This window comes from Raphanus sativus, chromosome 8 (genome assembly GCF_000801105.2).
Source record: "Raphanus sativus cultivar WK10039 chromosome 8, ASM80110v3, whole genome shotgun sequence".
In the NCBI taxonomy this organism is placed as follows: Eukaryota; Viridiplantae; Streptophyta; class Magnoliopsida; order Brassicales; family Brassicaceae; genus Raphanus; species Raphanus sativus.
Genome location: NC_079518.1, coordinates 18,083,475 through 18,090,577, shown reverse-complemented (window position 1 = coordinate 18,090,577; position 7,103 = coordinate 18,083,475). Strand labels below are relative to the sequence as shown.

General features: G+C 36.3%; 1 long non-coding RNA gene across 2 annotated transcripts; it reads right to left on the bottom strand.

The window, feature by feature from the left end:
- Window positions 1-655: 655 nt before the first annotated feature.
- On the bottom strand, window positions 656-1,831 carry LOC108834670 (uncharacterized). Of its 2 annotated transcripts, XR_008937492.1 has the most exons (3): window positions 1,505-1,788; window positions 989-1,175; window positions 656-896 (listed from the first exon to the last, which is right to left on the bottom strand). It is a non-coding gene; the product is annotated as an uncharacterized LOC108834670 (long non-coding RNA). The 2 variants fall into 2 exon arrangements; XR_001946859.2 differs by having other exon boundaries at window positions 989-1,831.
- Between the last annotated feature and the right edge of the window lie 5,272 nt (window positions 1,832-7,103).

Here is a 7,103-nt window from a genome sequence, read left to right as displayed (position 1 = left end):
AGTAATTCTATAAAGAAAGTGTTAAATGTGGTATGATTATAAAAGACACATGTTATCTAGGATAGCTTTTGACACTTTCAGGATGAGTTCCAGAAAATAAAATGAGTGTGTTTTATTACATAAATCTGTTTTCGAAGACAATCAAAAAGCGTGTAAGAAATGTTAGACAATTCTTGTTATGGATGGCTATCATGAATTGGAACTTAATCAAAATATATAAGAAAATTCATTGGCTATAGACATCACCAAATAGAATTCATTGTTTACAAAATAAAAAACACATCAAACAGAGAACATTAAAATATGATAGCTTGAAGCATTTTCAATAATTTTATCAAGAAAATGTTAAATGTGCTATCATTATAAAACACATATGTTATATTGAATAGCTTTTGGCACTTTCAGGATGAGTTTCCAAAGAAATAAAAATCAATTTTTTTAGGATAAATTATATTTAGGATAGCATGTAACATATTTAGGATGAGTTTTCTGAACATATTTTAAGAGGATTTGAGCAAAGTCTCAATTATATATGTCGTGTGTTCAGCCAAAATACACCATATTTAATAAAAAGGAAAATGTTAGGATATAAAGTAAAATGTTTAAGAATTGTTTCTTAAGAATTTAAAACTTAATTAAAATGAAAAAATGTTAAAATAGGAAGTTAAAATGTATATATTAACAAAAAATACATATATATCATATTTAAGATAACAAGTTACATATTTAGGAAGGGTGTCCTGAAAATTTAATAATTAACTAAAAAGAAAATGCTAGAAAGTAAAATAGTAGAATGACTTTCTAAAGATTTAACATTTAATCTTCTCGTCGAGCTTGTTCTTCCTATAGTTGATGGCTATTGAATAATAGTGTCGGTTTGATCCATGAATCAAGGCCTGCATAGTAGTAACCAGAGTCAGTGTCAGTCAGAGACATCCTTTGACTGTGCTCCATCGTTAAGAAAAAACATTTCACTAAGTGATCCAACCTGGATGGATGGTTTCTTGAGGGGCCCAAGGTTTGACGATCTCAATATTATGCTTTGGTATCTTTTCTCTTTGATGATTACTCATGTGTGCACAAAACAATCTGAAAAGTTATCTTCTGATCTCCAGGAGAGCTAATATAAACACACCTTTTATGGATGGAAGGTTTCTTTCACGAGTCTGCGGCTACTAAAAAGGAGAGAGAAAAAAACAAGTTAGTAGTGGGCAGTGGACACAAGAATATAAGAAACATATAAGAACCAGCTAGTGTGAGGACATAAATAGAAGATCACACTTTGGAGGCTGGAGATTGATTTTACATGTAAAAACATTCCATAGGGATCAGAGCAATAGTTCCTGCATTATAAAGTCAGTGAATAGAATCTAAGGGCATGTTTGACTGACACATATGACATGCTTTTGCATCGTCAAAACAAGAACAGAACAGATTTAGCACCAACTCGTATGTAGAACATTTTAGCACACAAAAACGATGGGAGATGACATATTTTCAGTACCATCTGATCCTCCGCTTGTATAAATCTTGCAGTCAATGACTGCGTGACCGAAGCCACCGACTTGAGCTGTGTGAGATCCACAATCAATGAGCGAAACACTCGACATGATGTTCCAATCTTGAAATCCACCTATAACGGAGATGCTCGAACCAACAGCAAAACAACTTCCATCAAAGCCAAACTTCTCCATCGCCTCTCTCCTTATACATACCCTTTGCAAAAAACCTAAACTCCTTCGTCCTCTCTTCTCCAATCGATCCCATCCTCTCAGGTCCTTGGAACAAAGGCTTGGTTGCCCTTATATCTCATGGGCAAATCCCTTATGGGTCTGCATAATCCCCTATGCCCCTGATTCATTAAACCGATGTGATAACATTTTAAATTTTTATTACAACCGTAATATTTATACATAGTATATCCTGGGTAACATTTAAAAATTAAAAGTAATTAAATCGAAAGTAAAACTTAAAAACAATTTGAAAGGGTTAGTAACACTAAATTTGTTAGAAATCACCAAAATATAACTATGAACAAAGTTCGTAACACCAGTATATTTAGTATAACTAACAACGAATCTTTGGGAGAGAAATGAATATTTCGTTTGGTGCCTAATATTTTTTTTTTTCAAACCAAAATTTTGAAGAGTTCCAAGAGGATTCCTTTCCATTCCTCTCTCTCTTTCATTTCTCTCTCTCTCTCTCTCTCTCTCTCTCTCTTCTCTCTCTCTCTCTCTCTCTCTCTCTCTCTCTCTCTCTCTCTCTCTCTCTCTCTCTCTCTCTCTCTCTCTCTCTCTCTCTCCTTCATTCCTTTCTCTCTCGGATTCCTCTCTCTCTCTCTCCTTCATTCCTTTCTCTAATTTGTAAATGCTCATGGAGTTCCAAGAGGAATGGTGTCACTCTTCTTTCCACAAAGCATGGAAACAACCACTTGGCCAAGCTTGATGGATAGTTTGTTTTTGTTTTTGTTTTTTGTTTTTTGTTTTTGTAAAGTTTGTTTTTGTTCTTCAATTGATGTATAGTTAGTTCCTTGTTTTTGTTCTTCAATTTATGGATCTCAAGATACAAATTGTCTTTTTGTGAGCATTTTCAATTTATGGATCTATGCTATTTTAGGTAAAGTACATAAAATACATTAGACGAAAGATTAATTAAAGTACATAATCCGAAAGCATTCAGCTTAATTAAAGTACATAATTCCATCCGATGAACATAATAAAAAGAAACAACACTAACATAATAAAAAAACAACAACTACTTCAGTTCTTCTTAGATCATCCCTTCTTTCCCTTCTTCTTACCCTCAACCGTGGCCAACCTTTTCTCAATGACGTTCTGCCTCGCCAACACGGTCTCCAGCTTATTTCCAAGACTTTTCACGAGCTTGACCAAGTCCTCCAACATCTTCTTCTGTTCTGCCACTTCTTCAACTGGTGCAACGTCTTCAAGGACTGCATGTGCTGCTGCAGTTGCTTTCCGAGCTTCCATGTCTTCTTCATACATGTCTTTGAAAAAGACTGTGTATCCTTCATTGATACGCTGAATCCAGCTGTCCACAGCAATATCAGGCTTGTCGTCGTCGTCATCCTCTTCCCATACATCAGCCAAAAGAGCCTTTTCTTCATCATTCAAGGTAGGCACGATGCTGTAGATTTCCCGTGGCTGACAACAAAGATTAATTAAAAACAGTTCTCATAGTTTTACCTATCTAGATTACCTAGTTTTACATAGTTCTCCAAGTTTTACCTATCTAGAATACCTAGTTTTACATAGTTCTCCCAGTTTCACCTACTTTATATCCCGATTACGAATGAACTTGGTAGGAGGAAGAACATGTACCTTTATCTTATCCAGTTCTTGATTAACACTTGATAGAGGAAACCCTTTCATTTCTGTCTTTTTGAACTTTGACCGGCACATCCTCGGACATTCTGGATCAGCTCCTTCAACCGGTTCTGTAGACTTAACTCCTAGTGGAGGTATTGCCTCGAAAGCAAGACGCTACAAAACCCACATTAAAAGTCAAAAAACAATACTAAAAGCTAGATAATTTTTTAATTTTTTATTACTTACCTCTAGTGGAATACAGAAACCCGGAAATGGCCATAGCGTCTTCTCTTTCACCAATCCTCCGAAATGATCCATTGTGTGAGAGATCTCCTTAACCATATAATCAAAGGAGTATCTCCCCCATGGAAAGGTCTTGCAGTATCCAAGATCATCGACAGCTCTTTGGAAAAAATCCAATACATCATTGGCTCCAGGACCGACTTTCGTTTGGGCACAAACAACACTTCCTAAAAAGAACAGAACCATCATCTTCAGCCTGTCTTTGTGGCCTCCCATTGCCAACAGCTTCGCTTTCACATCCTCCAACCTTATTGATTTGCCGTTCTTGAAATGACGCTTCGCAAATTTCTTCTCACCAAAATCCTTGTATCCGAGAGGATAGTTGCGGCAGTTTAGGCCTGATATCAATGCGTGTTCCCTCAGCCCATAATGGATGGGAACACCATTGACAACAAACCACACTTCTCTCATCTTCTGAACATCAGCAGTATGCAGTAGCAGCATCCACATTCCCTGAACCTTGTCGTTTGAACTCTTCTTCTTCTTCCTCCTATTGAACTCTTCTTGGGCTTTTGCATCCAGTTGCTTGTGGAACAAGTGACAGAATTGTGGATGCTCCTGAAACCACCTCCTCTCCGAATTAGTTGCCTCTGGGCTCAGTGACAAAAACGTCTCGATAACGTCTGCTATCATACATCTTGTCCCTAGCTTGATTTGTTTCTTGTACTCCGATACATAGAAGAACATCCTAGTTGGCTTGACTGCCTCGGTTTCCTCAACTTCCTGCAATTAACATGTAGTTGTACGTCAGTGATTCAATATTGTTTTACCAAGTTATACATAACTCCTATATCCATAACTCCTAGTATTCCTTATTCGAGTTTAAGTATTACTAGTTTTATACTCCTAGTTTTCTTTGTATACCTAAGTATTACTAGTTTTATCAATAATGTTAGTTCTAGCAGTTGTAAGTTAGACTCCCTAGTATTACTAGTTTTTAATTCTTTAGTATTACTAGTTTTACAGTTGTTCCATACAGTTATACTCATAACTCCCTAGTTTTCCTTCACCATAATCGATTCTTAAATTCTAAATTCTTACCTCATCCGTCTCTCTCTCTTCTTCGACCTCTGGTGTGGACTCTGGTGCTGCTGTTTCCTCCTCCATGTCTTTATCCTTGTCTCCTAAACCCTCGTCACCGTTTACATCCGATGCAGACGCATCTTTGCCATCTCCGCTTTCACGCGCCTCGTCCTCTCCACTTTCATGCGCCTCTTTGTCCTCCTCGGAGCCTTCTTTCTCACCATCGCCGTCTTCCTCGTCGTTCTTTGTTCCCTCGATGTCTTCCTCGTCAGAGCCTTCTTTCTCACCATCGCCGTCTTCCTCGTCGTCGGAGCCTTCTTTCTCACCATCGTCGTCTTCCTCGTCGTCCTCGCCGTCTTCCTCGTCTTCCTCGCCGTCTTCCTCGGCGTTTTCCTGGCCGTCTGGGTCGCCGTCTTCCTCTTCTTCTTCCACATTAGCTTCCTCTTCTTCTTCCACTGACGGCGGAACTGGCAGAACTTCAGTTTCCGTTTCCGGCGCACCTTTGTTCCCTTCAGACACAACAGCCGCTGCAGCTTCCAAGAGGTAGTTCATCGGCGCCGTCGAAGATTCTTCCGCTGTCTCCTTCGTTTTCACCGTTTTTTTCTTCTTTGTCTTACTCTCTGCTTCTTTTCTCGGAATCTCTTTCCTCTTCCCTCCTCCTCTTGTTTCAACCATCTTCGATCTACGGAACTTCCCAACCAAAGAGAGAGCAAGTTGAATGGAACGGAAAATTGATTTGGGTTTCTAGGGTTCGAAAATGGGGAAAAGGGGGGAAGAAGGCGGCACAAAGAAATCGAAGAAACTGAAGGGTTTATGGAAAACGGTTAAGTAAATAGATGGATGGAACCGATTCAAAATTAGCTGAACCAGGTTGATTTGGTTTGGTTTCTTCGATTTATCAATGATTTATGGTTTAGGTTTCGCTCTTCAATTTAGATCGGTTATAGCCGAATAGAACCAGGTAAAACTCGTAAATATGTCAAGTTTCCTACGGTTTTCTTGTCTTTTACTTATTTCTCACTTAAATATTTTTTTCTTTTTCTTCTGTTTTAAAACAGGTCCTTCGAAGATTGATGTTCGAGATATAGGGGCAGTGGCGCACTTGTTCCCAGGTCCTTTCGCTTCTCAACGTAAGTCATCTACCGAAATGATAACACATACTATTAAAACTCTGATTCATACACAGATCTAGGCTCAACAAGAGAACATGCTAAAACCAAACACATTAAATCCAAACAAGCTAAAAGCTGAAAAGATCTCAAATTCAACCTCGCAAAGATTGCAATCAGCCAAAAAGTAGAATCAAATCAGTCAAAAGCCAAAAACTTCGATAGCAGTAGATTGAATAAGAGAGAGAGAGAGAGAGAGAGAGAGAGAGAGAGAGAGAGAGAGAGAGAGAGAGAGAGAGAGAGAGAGAGAGAGAGAGAGAGAGAGAGAGAGAGAGAGAGAGAGAGAGAGAGAGAGAGAGAGAGAGAGAGAGAGAGAGAGAGAGAGGAGAGAGAGAGAGAGAGAGAGAGAGAGAGAGAGGAGAGAGAGAGAGAGAGAGAGAGAGAGAGAGAGAGTGGATGGCGAAGCAAACGTCGGAGATAGTCTCCGATAATTGATTTTGGAATTTCTATTTTTTTAATTATTCTAAGGAGAGGACATAAATGTAAATGACTCCTTTAATGAAATCTATTTTTGTGATTTTAGATCTTGGATGCTAGTTTGGGAACAAAAACTTGGTTTAGTGCTATATTAGTCATTTTCTCAAATCAAATTATAATATTTTTTCTTAAACTCATAGACACCTAAGAAAAATCAATTAAGTGAGTTCTCATTTAATATAATGAAATTTCAAAATAGATTTTATAAACTAATATATAAGCTTGTATAAATTAACTTACAATCTCTTATAATATTTTAAAACAAATGATAAGATAAGATAAAATAAAATAATTTAAAAAATATATTTATAATTTTATAAATAATTTATAAAACATGTATGAACTATATCAGACATTAACAGTTATTATAATACTTTATATACAAATATAAGGCTTTATATATGAATATAAAAGCATTATATAAATTATAATAAACTTTTTTGTTTGTTATTTTATGTAGTTTATAAATATAAAAAATTGATCACATTATTACGTCTTTCTATAATTTCAGTAATTAACTACCATAAACAATAATTATTTGTAACGTTATGTGGATTAAAAATAAATAAAAATTAAAAATGATCAACCAATCCCACTATATATTAATTAAGAAGTCACTTAACTGATTTTTGTTTACGTGTCGATCATAGGTGAAATCTTAAAAAATTGTTATAATTAGATTGGTCGATGATTTTTAATTTTTATTTATTTTCATTAGGTCTAAAAAAGAAAAGGTAATTCTATAACCAATTAATATCACTTGCCAAATAATCTACATAATATTACAATCAATGATTTATGGTAA